This window comes from Temnothorax longispinosus, chromosome 2 (genome assembly GCF_030848805.1).
Source record: "Temnothorax longispinosus isolate EJ_2023e chromosome 2, Tlon_JGU_v1, whole genome shotgun sequence".
NCBI lineage: Eukaryota > Metazoa > Arthropoda > Insecta > Hymenoptera > Formicidae > Temnothorax > Temnothorax longispinosus.
The window spans coordinates 21,772,130-21,788,037 of record NC_092359.1 but is presented as its reverse complement, the minus strand read 5'-3'; the positions used below and the strand labels follow the sequence as shown (position 1 = coordinate 21,788,037).

The window sequence follows — 15,908 nt, the reverse complement described above, 5'->3', positions numbered from 1 at the left end:
GTCAACCGAGATAGGCAGGCACAACCGCATTCGGTGTGCACGCCGGCGTAGCCCCGCGAAGCGACTACGGCTGGGTCTAGCGGAGAATGGAATGGAAAAGCTGATGGAGAATGGGGGCTGGTTCGGTGTACGTGGCGAATTACTGTGTGCGATCATCTACGGATTAATTAAATTCGATGTAAACGCGCGCGCGGCGCCGTGTCACGTTGGTTTGGCGTAGCAGGAAAATTTGCAGTAAACGGTGATTCGTACGCGGAAATCAATCGCGGGGAACTTCCTGTGATTACCAATGTTTATCATGATTATGTAGGTAAAATGTTAATATATTCATGACAAGAGTACCCTTGTTTTAACAAGAGATATCAAAATTTGTGACATGATTAAAGAAAAGATAGTGAAGAATTGGCTTTATTTATTTTTGTTATTCTATTTCAGCTTTAGCGTTGATAAAATCTGAACTTTTTGAACTCACAAAATGCAAGAAGGAAAAATATTAAAAAATATTTAATAATATGTGTAATTTTACATGAAAATTTTATCAAAAAATGTTATCTTTGTATGAGCCAAAAGTTCTGTGAACTGTATTCGAACACAGCACTGCTATGAATTTGAAGCAGAAACCGTTTTAATAATTTTGACATGATTATTATGACACGGCCAACAGCTATGACTGATCAGTTTAATTACTTATTGTTTTTACTTGTTAATTAATGTTATCAGATATACCACTCTAGAAACATTAACATGTGAACTCAAGTCGAATATTATTTATTAAAACAAATATCATAATTATCATGAAAAATGTGCCAATATATATACGATCAGGCTGGATCTTTTGCGTCTAATAATATTTTTTTAAATACTAAGCGCGGTATTATTAAATTGATTATCAATTATATGATGGTACTATTCTAACTTTAGGACTGCGTTTTAAGACCGACAGTATTCGGCGTGTAGTTTACTAAGCAGAAAATTGTACATAAATTAACGTAAAAAATATTATTAGGCACAAAAGAACTAATTCGACCCATATATTGGCACATTTTCTATTTATTTGATTATTATCATAACACGATCATGTCTCACTTATTATAAATTATCATAAGATAGAATTATGTAAACGCATGATTCATTAATTCATATAACGTATATGAATCAAGATAATAATATCGTAAAAAGCACTGATCAGTAACTCTTCATAATTCATATGCCGCTATAAGCTTAAGATAAAATTAATTTCTTAGAATAATTTAAAGGCTTAAAAATAGCGTCTTGTAAATTTGCTCGACGCTTTATTTAAAGTTTCGTAGTGCGCCAATTTTCTTCCATGCTGCCAGTGCGCCTGATCGATGATGCAGGAACGACATTAATAAGTACCCACGGCATACTGTGTACATGACGTATAATAATCTCGATGAATACTGTCGGATCACATGCGAGTCACAAAAGCGGCCTAAATTTAGTATGCGATGACATGTTGCGAGTTTTATGAGGCTAGATTGTTGGTAGACCAAAACCTTACACAATGCATTAACCGGCTTTCGATTATGCATTAAGTTATTTGCATCTGTATCAAAACCACAAGATTCGCGATCGGAATTTAATCACGTGAAATCATTTACACACGCATGTCCATGCATGCGGCAGGGGTATATGTGTGCAGTGTGTGCACACGTGCGGTTTTCACGATGACGGTTATATGGGCGCACAAATCACAAGCATGTTCCGATCGTTAGCGGAAAGTAATTGATTACTTTTGGCCGGTACATTTTGGTAACAAAATTGGCTCTCTCATTCGCGATGTGAAAAATGACTGAGTTAACAGAGTTGGACGACTAGCTCGCGGGCGTTGGAAGAGAAGACAAACCCGCCTTTACGGCATTCTCACAAACTAAGAGCCACGACATTATATTATACCATCAGTATCTCCATTTGTCGGCTCTAGGATATCGTAGAGATCATTTCGCTCGTGTATTTGCCACGCTGTCAGCATTTGCTTTTTTCTCTCAACGTGTTACTTATTTAATTAACTATAACCTTAATAAAACATTTGGACCTTTTATTTTTAAATAATTTCTCTGCTTTAAATCAGTTGTATAACTGTGCAGAAAATAAAAAAATCTATTGCATTTATATCCACGATAAGATATTGTTATTTTTTATATATCTGATAAACACAAGCTTTCTTTCTTCTAAATTAGTTGGTAATACACAATTCCTTTATTTGCTTTTTCATCTTATTTTTATTTTGCTTTTATTTCTAATTTGGTGTCATTTCTCTTTACTTTCTCCTTTCTGTCTATTTCGCAGGTACTCCAGCATTTTCATTACTTCCGCCTTTCTTCTCTGCGGATTTCTCTTCCGTAACCACACATGAACCCTTTCCCAGCATCCTTTACACCTCCTGGGTGTACGGCGGACGCTTAAATTCATAAGAGCCGTGAAATGCGGTGCGAATTTGCGATGTGCTAAAGTTAATTCTTGTCGGTTTTAAAGAGGATTACACGAGTTGACCGCACTTGGGCCATCTTCGGGATAACACGTCCCTCTTCCCCTCTGTATACATATATTATGTGTAAAAAAATCCTGTCTGTATTTAAATTTATGAAACGTATTCGCAAGCAGTATATGTTAGCAACATATATTGAATCGATATATAAAATAAAAATAATATTAAATTATAAATTCAATTATTTTTCTGCAATTAAGTTTTGTCAATAGGTATACATTTAGTTATAAGTTACTACTTTATGGCCAATTTCTAATTGATAAAAGTTTGCGATAAAACTCTGTACTGTTATCCTAAAAAAACTTTATTTTATTATATGTGTGTGTATCAATATTTTATTAATTTAAAATGCTAAAATGTATGCGTGTTTTAAAACATAATATTAAACCCAATTTAATAATAAAAATTAAAAAGAGAAATCAATACTATTGTTTAACCTTTGATCTTGTATACATTTCTGCACGATACACAAACTCGTGGACACTCTCTGCTCTGGATTATAAATTAGTTCCATCAAATATTATCATCTCTCAGAAGCGGTTAAATTTTACAGTAATATTCTTGCAACATAACTCCTACCATAACCGTAAACCACGCAGAATTTCAAATTCTAGTTGATTATTAGTAGATGCGACACCTCTCCACTCGTCCTGGATTTCCCGGTTTTACTTTAGCTCCACCCCTTCCCGTCACCCCTGGCCGCATCGTTCGCTGATGTATGATTTAATGCTGGTTTCGAGAGTAGACCGAGCGGAGCGCAAAGCGGGTAGACTGGCAGTGGTGTAGAGAGGTGGTGGGCCTTAGGGTGGCTAGGAGATGGTATAAGGGTTTGTACGGTGTAGTGTTGCAGTGAGCTCATTAATTTACTAGCAAGCGCCAAAGGGTGGCTTAACAAGGCGCTACATCCTATTTTATTAGGTAAAATTGAAGACACGCTCCAGGAGACCTTTCTGTTACGCAGTAGGGTTGCGAACATATTTTCGCGAACCAAAAAATATTTTGTAAATCGCGAGAATCGAGGCGACTTTTTTTAAATACTTCGACGTACGTCATAATGCGATAAAAATTCTTGAACAATCATAATTAAAAAAAATTTAGAGTTAGCACAAAGTATATGTAAATTGCTAGCTTCACCTTGAGAGCAAAGAGCACGCAGTTAAACATAATTCTATTACGTATGCCGATGTGTGTGTGTGCTATCGCTCGATTCTTGGCGTAGTTAATTAACTTGGCTGATATTCCATGGAAGGAAATACTCGTAACACGCTTTAGTGCCGGAAGATAAATACGTATAGGGTTAATGTATGTCCTCGGCTTCCTTCCGTGAGGAAGATCGTCTCTCGGTTGCTGAGCGAAATAACAAGATTCCTGTATTTATCCTCGGCTTAAGAGGACTCGAGCCTTCGTCACATTCCCGTGTCTATGGCAATTTCTCAAGAGACTTTCCTATCTTACCTGACATCCTCTATCCGCGTGTACTATTTGTCACACTGAAACAGCCAGGTGTTTCCTATCCGTTATAAATTTATTATGATTTTTTAAATTTACTTGTGTATAAAAGATGTAAGCCGAATGTAAGCATAATATTTGCGTTCGTAATGATTTTAATTATTGAATATAGATAAACGGTTTTGTCTAGTTAATAACAATAGAGTAAAAAGATTTCTATTCCTTTTTATATAAATTCTTTTTAAAATACAATTGTAAGATTTTCTATTTCAATTTGATGTCTTGGTTATTCTTTGACAGTTGATTCCTTTGTTAAAACGTGTTAACCGAAATAATCACTAGGGATGTACCGAAAAATTTAAAACGTTACATCAAAGCACGCTTTGTGTGTTTTCGGGCAATTAAACATTTCTATTTTCAATTTCTCGTTGGTGCCGAGTGCCCGGGTTCGGCCGGTGGTTAGCCTGTGGCTGACGATCGTTGATTCGTTTATCGCTTATCTCCCTTTCTCTCGCTCTCTCACTCCTCTTTCCTGCCTCTTTGTTGCTTCAATTTTTTTCGTGGTTTTCCATTTCGTGCAACCTCCCTTCATCCCCGTTCCATCGACAACCCTACCATCAGAATCACCCTCGAGAATCGAACGGATACCAAGCAATTATTTAACGCTGCGTACTGTGGCTTTGGTTTGTCTCGTTGAAATACGACAGAATCCCGCCTATCGAAACGCCTCTTGTACGAGGTGACAGTTTCATCGATTATCCTATTATCATCGAACACTGAAAGCCAACTGTATATTGATGAAATAAATTTGAACCTGGCTAATCTGATGATTATTGCAGAATCTCCATGATTAATGTATTCGAAAAACTATAATTTCAAATTATCCAGATAAATTTTATTGCTCATTATTTATTACTTAATATTAGCTTTCAAGTTCTCTACCGAAATAATTAAAATAATCTTAAATATTTTTATTAATATTTAAGAAATAAAAATTACAGAAACTCATGAATTTGTAACAAGTCTTTTTTGTTAGACAGAAAATTAAAAATAAAATAAATTAATGTTAAAAATAAATAGTAATATTTGTATTATGTACAACAAAAGTGTTTATTTAAAAACATATTTTTTGATAAATTATTCTTTTACTTTAATGTGTAAATTTGTGATCGATGGGTTGGTAAGCATTTTAGGAATTAATAATGCATTAAAATTTAACGAGATAACGCTTATCACGAAACTGTGTACATGTATACGAAATATGTGCGATAGGTTTCGAATGGCTAGTTTCTAGTACAATGCGCATGGTATTGCGTTAGGACCAACTTGGGAGCAAGCAGGTGCTCTAGCTTTTCTCTCATGGGAGGTATCACATCCTCACAAACCAGAAAATACGTCTCGTAGACAAACGTTAGCTGTGACACAGAAAACTCATAAACGGTTGAATTGTCGTCGGAAACGGGAAATACGATCGTTTTGAAAGCCTAAGCGCATTGAGCGTTTGAATCATCTTTGCACATTATTTTCATTTCTCTTTCTCTCTCTCTCTCTCTCTCTCTCTCTCTCTCTCTTTCCATACATACAGCATTTATAATTGACAACTACAAATTAAAATAAGAGAAGTAGAGTTAATGACAAAAAATTCTAACTCATCAAGCTAGATATCTGAAAAAATCAATACGCCAAAATTTTTAGAATTTAAAGGTGATTACGTGCGCATGTTAATCTGTGTATTTGAGAAAATGGTGTACATTAATAAAATATAGTTCTAATTTAAGATTGAAAACGCGCTGCAGATTTTTTATTATATAATCGTTATATAATGAAAATATAATATAACATTACTTGATAATCAAATAAAGTGATGATATTCATCCAGAATCGAAATCACAATTTCGATACATGTTCGCGCGCACGTGAGTGTATATATGTATGTAATAAAATATCACTGAGATCGTTTCAACAGGCACAAAGTATATACAAACCTTCTATCATGCACCGAGTTATATGTAAGTATGCAAATACAATGCGAGCGAATATTTTATACGCGGCGAGCACTTGGCGGAAAGAGCGGTCACGCCAAAAGAAAACTCGAACGAAGCAAAGGCGACGGAGAAGGGTGGTAACTGGCAGGGGCGGAGGTGAAAAGGGAAAAAAAGGAGAGAGAGAAGAACGGGCAAAGCTTGGACGGTTCAGCCTGTCGGGCCGGCATCGCATTGCACGCAGGATTAAAAACCTCAGCAAGAAATATAGCCACTGCAAAAGCTCTCATTTGCAATCTACTCCCGTTGCCCTCGGCTTTCTACCGCGCTACTTTCCCGCGGACGAGGGCGGGTGGAACGGGATGCCGAAGAGAGAAGCAAGGATAACACGGTGAAAACCCGCGGCTCTCCGCAGTGGCCGACGCGAGATGATACGTTACTAAAGTACACCTGTGATCGCGCAAAGCAGCTTAAGCCTCGCAAAACTGTCTCTTTCGATTTTTGCGGAGAAGCGACCTATATCTTTTCTTGTTCCGCTGAAAAACGCGGAATGCTTCTGTGCGAGAATAGTATTGAGACAGAATGACATATCCTATATATTGTATATTTGTTAAATCAGTTTGGAGCATTACGATTATATATTTTATTTACAAGTATATTTCAAACTTAGTGTTTTCTTTTAAATAAGTTTTTTAATTATTTTATTTAACAACGTTACATCATATCGTAAAAGAACGAACAGTCGACGTTTATATTCGTGTAGGGATTAGATCTCGGCAAGCGATATATGTAGAAAATGCTAATTGGACCACCCGCGAATTCAGCGAAGGGCTTTACACGCACGGATACCTCTTCCATGATCTTTATTTTTATTTTATCCCCACTCTTATTTTCTTTTGTTCGTTCACGTCTCACCTGAGATCCAGCTGCCCGTGAAAGGGGGTTCGAGGGCAGACATCGACTCTGGACGAGGGTCTGCATGTTGTTGCAGAGAGATCGACCGGTGGAATAGCGCGGAAAGGGCGCGGAGGTGGGGGGTTAACGACCCCGATAGTCGCGGTAGAACGTGCGTGAGCCCTCGCACGACTGATTACGAGTGAGCGACCCTTTGACGATCACGATCGGCCAACTCGACGCACGAGAAAGTAAGAGCGACGGAGAAAGAACGGAGGCGGCGGCAGAGCGCGAGAGAGCAAGTACGTGTGATCGATCGGACCATGAGCGGCGAAGAGAGCATCGCCTTAGGGGCCTTCCGGAATGAAAGGGTTAGTTATACCGATGCGATACGCGGCTACTATCGTGTATCAGCGTCGATAAATCACCGGATGTAGGTACTCCGACGTGGACACGTTAGGAAAAGCGTCGCATTAATGTTTTTTTGCTACGCGCGACCATATGGAACATGGAACGGTTACTCGAAGATTTATTCGCGGAAGATGAGACGGAATGCGGATGCTCTATAGACATGAGATATTACGGAAGAATTATGTGCGCCGTTTAAGATCGATCGATCGGTATTTTAAATTATTTATTGGAGCGCCATCGACGATGGTCCATCGTAATCGCCGTTCGACACGTGACATCGCGCTGAAAGATAAACAGCGGGATATCGATCCTTTCGACATCTCAAGTGGCGCATTGTGTGTATGGAATTAATCGCGGCAAAACGTTGTCCGAAACTTTAAACATTAGGTTGAAGGATGTTAATCATTTGTTGAACATAAAGTTTATAATGGGCTTTACAATAAAATATGTGGGGCTAAGGAATTCGCTGAGGCATTTAACGTAGCTGCAGAATTCAAGTGCAGTATGCTGCTAATCGCCGTAGTCAACTGACTTGTGTTATGTACATACATGGATAAATCCTCTTTAGCGGCGTAGATAAATCATGGAATATATCATGCTACGAGGTTTGGAGCTATGCTGATATTAGCGTTTTTGTGTTACGCTTCTAATCGCAAGCGTTATAACACAATCTGCACATCTATGTGTGCAAATAGGCTCTTCATTTATATTATAGGTATGTACATCATTTCTTTTCCACGTTTTATGAAAGATTTAATACGTTCAAACGAGAATTATCTTATAGTATGATTCGTAAACAGTGTCTTTTATATGACTAGATATACCATGCAACATATTAAGAATTACTAAAAGCACAAATACTATGTTAAAATCATTTTTACAAAACTCTATTAAACTTATTATATAAAAATTATTTCTAAAGAAATATTCCTAAGAAAGAAAAACGTCTGCTGAAAATATACATATTTACTTAGCAAGACAAATATAGTCGTAGCTCGCGCTTTGATTTATCGATACGTTCGAGCTTCTTCCTTAATTTGATAATGGGTAAGTGGTGCACAGGAAATCGGACGGTGGTTAGTAACTAGGCGTAACAAGAGCACTGACTCGCCGGCGATGTCAGGCGGGTATATAGTGGCCTGTGGACCCTTGAATTCGTATTTATGTTTGTACCCGCCGTTTGGCAGCAGCGGCGGCGGCGGTGGCAGCGGTAGCGAGAGTCTCGCGGAATTGAAATGCAAATAGTGGGATCTCGGATGCAAATTCCGGTTGCACGGGGTAACGCCAGCCATCCTGAACGAATGAGCGGACGGACGAACGAACGAACGAATGAACGAAACACGGCCCGGCGCGGCGCGGCGCGGCGCAGGCACGGATCAGTTCAGAACGGAACTAAAAGGAACGGAACTGAGTGGACCGCGGATAGAATGGGGCCGAGCGAGGTAGAGGTAGAGGGTGAGCGATGAGTCCGGCTGAAGAAGAAAGACAAAAAATTGATTGCAATTCGGCGCCACTCTCGGCTTGCCCGAGATAAAAGTAATGCGTTTCGTGCATAACGAGTCGCTCCACCTCCGCCGCGCCGCCTCAACCACCCAACGCCCATTTCCACCCTTTGACCCTCGTATGTTGCCCACGTTCTTCCCCTTCCGACCTCTTTTAGCCGGTGCCGTTTTGTTTTCTGTCGCTTTCTCCGTCTCGTGATTTTTTCTTTTGGTTTTCTTAATTGTCATGTGAAATATGTTGTACGGCATTGATCAACTTAACAAACGATCGTGAGCAGTAGTTTAGTTATAAAATATATAGAACAGTTAGATTTTAATAAATCGCGATTAAAGAGAGATCGTACATCTGATTGTGAGTTCAATCAATTTGGATCAAGTTCAATTGCTAATTAAAAAATTTCCCTGCATCGATAAATTTGCTAACTACATTCATTCATTATTTATTAGAATAAATTATTACAAATAGAAGACCACTACACAGACACATACGTGCGAACGCGCGTACGCGCATACACATACACACACACACAGATGGACGAAATACAAAACCTATTAAAAAGATCGACTAATGACTTTAGTCAAAACGTTTAGTAATCTTCTACTTTCCACCCTCTTTAGCTTGTACAGAGAATTGGATCGATACTTTATAATTATATTAAGTGGAGTTGTCGGAGGCGACGCCATCGTTGCATCGCTTATTTCGAAGCAGAAGTATCATTGCATCGGAATGGACGACAATCGGATGGTTAACGGGAAATAATTGGACACTCGTAGTTATCAGGCAGCCAAGCATATCCGTTATTCTCTGAATGGCTAAGGATCGGCTGTCAGTATTAGCTGGAGATATCGTTTAGATATCTAGCTACCTGGGATACATGGAACACATCAATTTTCTGTCACGTTTACCATGTTGATCGAATTACCGATCACGCACGACGTATTTCGTAGCGTGGTATTGCTCGATGGACATCGGAATTTAAGCGTGCTGTTTAGCCTAATTGATAAGATCACTTGTCAGTTTTGCTTAAAATTATCTCGTCGCTTTATCCGACAGATTTATATGAAAAATCCCTACTTCGTTTTCTATTAATATCTTATAAAAAAGTAATTGAAAGTCTTAATATATAACATCACATTGTTAAATTTTGTTAAGAAATTGCTAAATTTATAAAATAAAATAATGAACATAGATAAAAATATATATAATTTTGTTGAGCAAAACGTATGTCAATTCCAAATTACAATTTTATAAAATTTTTATAAAAATGATATACATTTTATTGTAAAAAGTTTTTCTTGTATTTTACAACTCTACTAGCATTACGCGTATGAAACTAAAAGTATATCCTGTTTCAGTTCGCAATTTTCGCAGTTCTCAATTAATATTTCAAAATAATAATTACATTAATATTTATATATTGCATACATTTATACATTTATAATATATTTTATATAATATATTAATACAATATATTAATACAATTATATTTATATTAATATATTGTATAAATAATACTTTATACATAATTTTATACATTTTATTTTTTTATTTAACCGTATTGTTCATTTTTATTAAGATCGTTATTTTATTTTTGGAAATTGAGCCTGATCAGACGTTTCTTATCAGACGCCGCACCCTATGTATAAAACTTTTACTGATCGTTTTCATGCGATAATTGCGTCTTTTTTGAAAGTCACGTCCAAACTTTGTTGTTGGAATGAATAACTGATGTTCTTTTTCAAAGAAATTAGAGTGGTCATATTGCTTCGTATACGCATATTCATACGAGTTAACAACCTAAACCCTAACTCTACTCTTAACAAAATGTAGCAACGTGTAATATTAAAATTTTAGAACTTAAGAACAGTTTATTTATTTACCATTTGTTTTTTACTAATGTTTGCTACCTAAGGTAATCTCGATACATTGCTTCATATGTTTAGCGACATTATGACAATATATTCTACAGCAACAAACTATTAATTGGTAGTAGAATAGTAATAGTAGCGTTTATTGTTAGCCTAGAACAAATTTTTTAAGATCGGTTAGAGATCGTGCAAAAAGATAGCATTACAAAAGAAGCTATTAGAAATATAAATGGTATAAATTTAACAGTTACTAGAAGAATAAAGTACAAAGTATAGTAGAATACACAGTGTATTCTCTAATTAACAAAAGCGAAGAGATTTATATTAAGAAACAATAGAAGATTCAAGAATAAGGCCAAATTCGGCCAAAGGTAAAGAGAGTAGGGCAAAGGGCAGAGAGAGTATGCCAGCATCCATGCGGTAACGGCACCATCGATTACGTCGAAATTAACATTTAAAAGCGGAAAATTTGCAAGTGCCAGGAAGCCCGGCACGGAGCTAACTGTGGACTGTGCGGGGCAAACCATCGTACATAATAAAGTTGCATACACGTGCGCCCTCGTTACCGCCGAGCGCGATTCGCGAGCGGGAACGCGAGCGAGGAAGGAAACGCCGGAGAGCCGGAGGAAAAGAGACATCGAAAAGCGCGAGGGATTGCGATGGGGGCCTCGAACGGGGGTGGATGGTGACGAGGGGAGAGGGAGGGCGGAGGTGGGCTCACGGTGGCAGAACCCTCGCTGCTAAATGTAAATGTCCGGCATTTGTTACTTCGCCTGTATGACCCGCTGCTGTTTGTTTGTATCTGCGGTACGGGACCAGGCGAGGCGCGGGCGGCGCGCGGCGGCGGTCGCGGAGACGCGAGGGGAGAATAGAGAAAGCAGAGAAAGAGCAAGCACCACCAACGCGCGGCGTAGCGCTATTTGGTGCGGTTTTTGCCCCTACTTTCGGTGCATGTCCCTTTTTTTATTATTTTGGCCTTCTCCGTACCCCTTTCCCCTCCGTGCCGACGCGTCCGCGTAAGCCACCGCTTGGGCACACGCTCATTTGTAAAATTTTATGATGGCCCCCCCGCTGTGCCTTGTATCCATTATGTTGTATCCATTACGGGCCGTGCGGCCGTTCCTTTTTACGAATTTCGTTTTAATTACACTGGCTCGTTCAGCCGACATAGCCTTCGGCGTGTACACGCGATCGCGCGCGGGAGAGAGCTCTAAACGACTTTACACATCGATCTGAGAATATTCCGTGTATTGAAATCACGAAAAATTGCGCGGTATACCTCGCGGGCGAGACCGGTGATTGCGATTTTCTCCGCGTCCATCGTTAAGCTCGTGCGAGATAGGGCGCGATAAACGGCGAACGGATAGGAGGTCGGGACAGGGACATTAAAAATACAAAGGCTTGTAAAATTTACTCGACCGGTCAAAAGTGCGCGATTAATTATTAACGAACCTCGAATGCGATTAGTTTGACATAATTAAAATCAAGGCGGCAATGATTTAATCTAGCCTTAACGCTTTAACATTTTAAAAATGAAAGATACCAAATTTCGCTTACTATTTAATTTATTGACAATTCTTGAAATAATTTATAACATATTTAATAAGTAATTTATAATGAAATATTATATTAGTGCGTGATCAATCTCGCTACCTTTTTTGTATTTGTGTTTTCTCTTGCATTAAAAATTGTGCTTTCTGAATTATATAATGCTTTTATCTTTATATAATATTCTTTAAATAGTTTATTTTGCGTTAATCTCGAAGTCATTTCCAAAATCAATAAGTAAAATCAATCTCATGATTTGCTCTTGTATATTTGACAAACTTGATTTTAAATAATATTACATCTATAGCATAGAATTTTATTTAAAAAAAAAGCGTACGCAAAAGAACGGATTATATATTACCACGTATGTATTATTGCAAGTTTCGCATTTCAATACATTGCAATTAGAACATATGTGTAAGAATTAATTATTAAATACAATAGTAATTTATTAGCTGTTACACAATTCTTTAAATGAAATGTTCTCATTAGTGTATTAAAGATATTAAATTCAATTCATCTCGATGAATCAATAATATCGATGTCGTAATACAATTTATGATGATTGATTTCTATGCAAGAAATTTAATTGTTCATCAGTTCAAAGTTTCGAAACGCGAAAGAACAACAACTTTGGACATCCATTCTCACCCTACAAATACGACCGAGTTTATTTCGACAATAGACGGCAGCTTGAGCTAATAATATTCCTCCCTTTGGGCAAATAGAGCAGAGTTTGAAATCAGAAACGCGAAGGGTTGTCTCGCGCCCCGAGACTTTCTCTCTTTTTTTTGCGCTGTATTACCTTTCCCCTACCCCGCGAGTTTTGCCAGTCTCTTTAGCCCGGCAAGAAGAGAGCATTGTACAGAAAACTTCCACGCGCTGCGTCGAGCCGCGTCACCGACTGCCATACTTGTGTGAGACCGCCACTCTTTTGATATTTCAACGTAGTAGACGAGTGGCGTGTTGTAATGAAATCATCTCCAGTGCTTTGATCTTCTCCTCGTGCGGCACACCCCCTGGCCATCGCCGGCAACCTCCGCGTTGCTCTCCCTTGAAAATGCGAGGCCGTCCCCGCCACTCGTCGCGAATGTCGCACTCTCACCCCGGCACCCTTCATTCGCGTCCCCGCGCAGACAGGTAGTAGGCAGTACTAGGCAGGCAAGACACACGGTCCACCTCAACCCACCGCATCTCCCTAATGAGTTTCTTCTGCACTTTCTTCTTTGCTGCAACGCATTTTTGCCATGCAAAAAAGCAATTTTCTAATTATGACAAGTGCCAACCGGTTATCCTTTGTGAGTCTTTCTACTCTCTTTTCATTACGTTTGCCAGCCGACTCGTAATTATCTTTTTCGCACGATGTTTCCCGCGCAACGGGTACCTAAAGCGTAAACTAAGTGTCGCGCAACGTAAAAAGAATTCGTACGCGGTGCGATATTGCACTGCAATCGTGAGATACTTTCTTTGCGCGAAAAACGGCGATAGATAGTGACGATGATAAATGTCGGAGCTGTTGCGTCGCGGAGGCAACGCGGAGGACATAAGACGATGAAGTAGCGCGAATGAGTCGCCTTTTTCCTTGGTGTGATATGAACAGAAAGAACCCTCGATAGCGCTCAGTACTTGTCTTTCAGTTTAACACTTCGTGAACACGCAATATTACATTGAATCATGACACTATGGGATGAGATGTAATTGTACATTTGATCACATGTGAGAAAAGAACCTGAAGAGAAAACAATGTAGAAAATATTGAAAAATAATACGCACAGCCCATATTTTATCTTTTCTGTACGGCAAAACGTATGAAGGATAAAAATTCCATTAATCGAGAAACAATTCAATAGCACCGATAAAAAGTTTCGTAACCACAAAATATTGTAACTTTTTAAAAGAATTATTTCTATAACAGTTTTTTTCGTGAGAGCTTTTCATTCATTAATTATAATAAAAACAAATTATTAAATTTCAATCGATATAAAACTGCACAGATTACTTAATGTTGCAGTCTTTTTGAAAATGTAGTAGTAATAAAATAACAGTTTAGAATGTTTTATTGAAAACATCCGCAGATGCCCAGAAATACAATTTTTTTTCCTTGTGCCGCCGAATTATTGTGTCCGATAATTATAACTAGTGATGTATTTAATAAAAGTTTGCTGCGCTATAATTTTCTAATAATTTTGCAGCTTACTAACATATAACAGAATGTATTTATACAAGAAATAATACGAATTTGATAATCGCTTTGTTGTATTAACGTTGTAATTAACATATTTTTTATTTTTATGCTATATTATCGTCAAACACATTATTTATTTAGCAACTTATATTATTTTATGATTATTGCGATTATTATTGTTATTTTATTCGAGAACTAAATTTTAAACATTGCACATTTTGGATTTTATCTCACGAAGCTAAGAGAGAAGGACTGATTAAAATGTACTAAAGGAGATTGTTTACGCAAGCGAAGAAAAAGCGACAATACAGAGGAATAACGTAAAACACTATTTACTATAGTGGACAGTGACGATGATCGATACGCGGATAAGCGCGTTGACGAAGGCGCCAAGAAGCATAGGGGAGGAAAAGGAGGACGAGAAGCTTGTTCTTTGTACGAGAGAACCATGACCGTGGCAGCTATATAAGGTGTATCGAGCAACAAGGACTAACGGCCTTTAATTAATAAAGTTACGCGAACAACTCTCAAAGTCTTCCTGCCTCCCGTCCCCACCCACTAGGAGCTATTTCCTTCGCTTTAGAAATTCTGGTATTTCCCCCCACTTCCCCTCATTGCTCTTCGTACTTCGCGTCTTTCGTAAAGGCCTACCTGCGAAGTTGTAACCCTTTATTGGATGAGAAAGCGCCTTCCGCTTATTTTACAGGGATACTTCCCCACGAATTTTCCTTCAATAGCGATAATTATGCTTGCATGTTTTTAATAACACTGTTTTATAATATTTTTATAATATGTATTTTATAATATCCAACAAAAGTACTGTTTAACAAGTTTAAATGTAACACATAGTACAAATTTATTTATATATAGGCTCAACAGTATCAGTTTTTTAATGTGCTGTTTATCTTGCTTATATTTCTTTGCATTATGGAAATAATAGAGATTATAGTGTAAGTAAAAAGAATAACTTCGCGCGCGTGAAACACGAGATGTCTGCATATTCTTTAGATATATTTCGTAAGAAATTTATGGAACATATTGGAATATACACACTTAATAAATTACGTCAATAAAAGATAATGCTATCAAATCATAATTAAATATTGATGGTAGACACTCTTGGCAACAGGTGTTATCGCATTTCTTCTTATGTGTTATTAAAAGAATATAATAGCGTAGCGCTTGTAATTGTATCTTTTTTATGTATTCGAGTAAGAATGGAACTATGCTGACTCTATGAATTATAAACAACTACTTATGTCTGGTTTTAAATTAAAGGTGGATTGACTCCTGACGGATTAATTACATTTAAATTAGTGTAATTGTAGAATTTAGAAATAGAGTATCGTCATTCATACAGTCAAAACCTATATTTAAAAATAAAACCAAAAAAATGATTTAATATATTCAATATGTCCTAACATTAATAACTTATCTATTCAAACAGCTTTAACAAATTCTGTATAAAATAAGCCCTTTAACTTTACTTGAACAAAAATCGTGTATACGTAGAAAGTTAACATTTCATCTTTTGAGCACATTCAGGTATCCTAGTTTAT

At 37.6% G+C, this 15,908-nt stretch overlaps 2 protein-coding genes across 8 annotated transcripts in view; one reads left to right on the top strand and one right to left on the bottom strand.

Moving 5' to 3' along the window:
- LOC139808652 (nucleolysin TIAR) overlaps nt 1-15,908 on the bottom strand; it is a 524,179-nt gene that overhangs the window by 381,013 nt on the left and 127,258 nt on the right. The gene's annotated exons all lie outside the window — the stretch shown is intronic.
- LOC139808654 (uncharacterized) overlaps nt 1-15,908 on the top strand; it is a 108,989-nt gene that overhangs the window by 91,650 nt on the left and 1,431 nt on the right. The gene's annotated exons all lie outside the window — the stretch shown is intronic.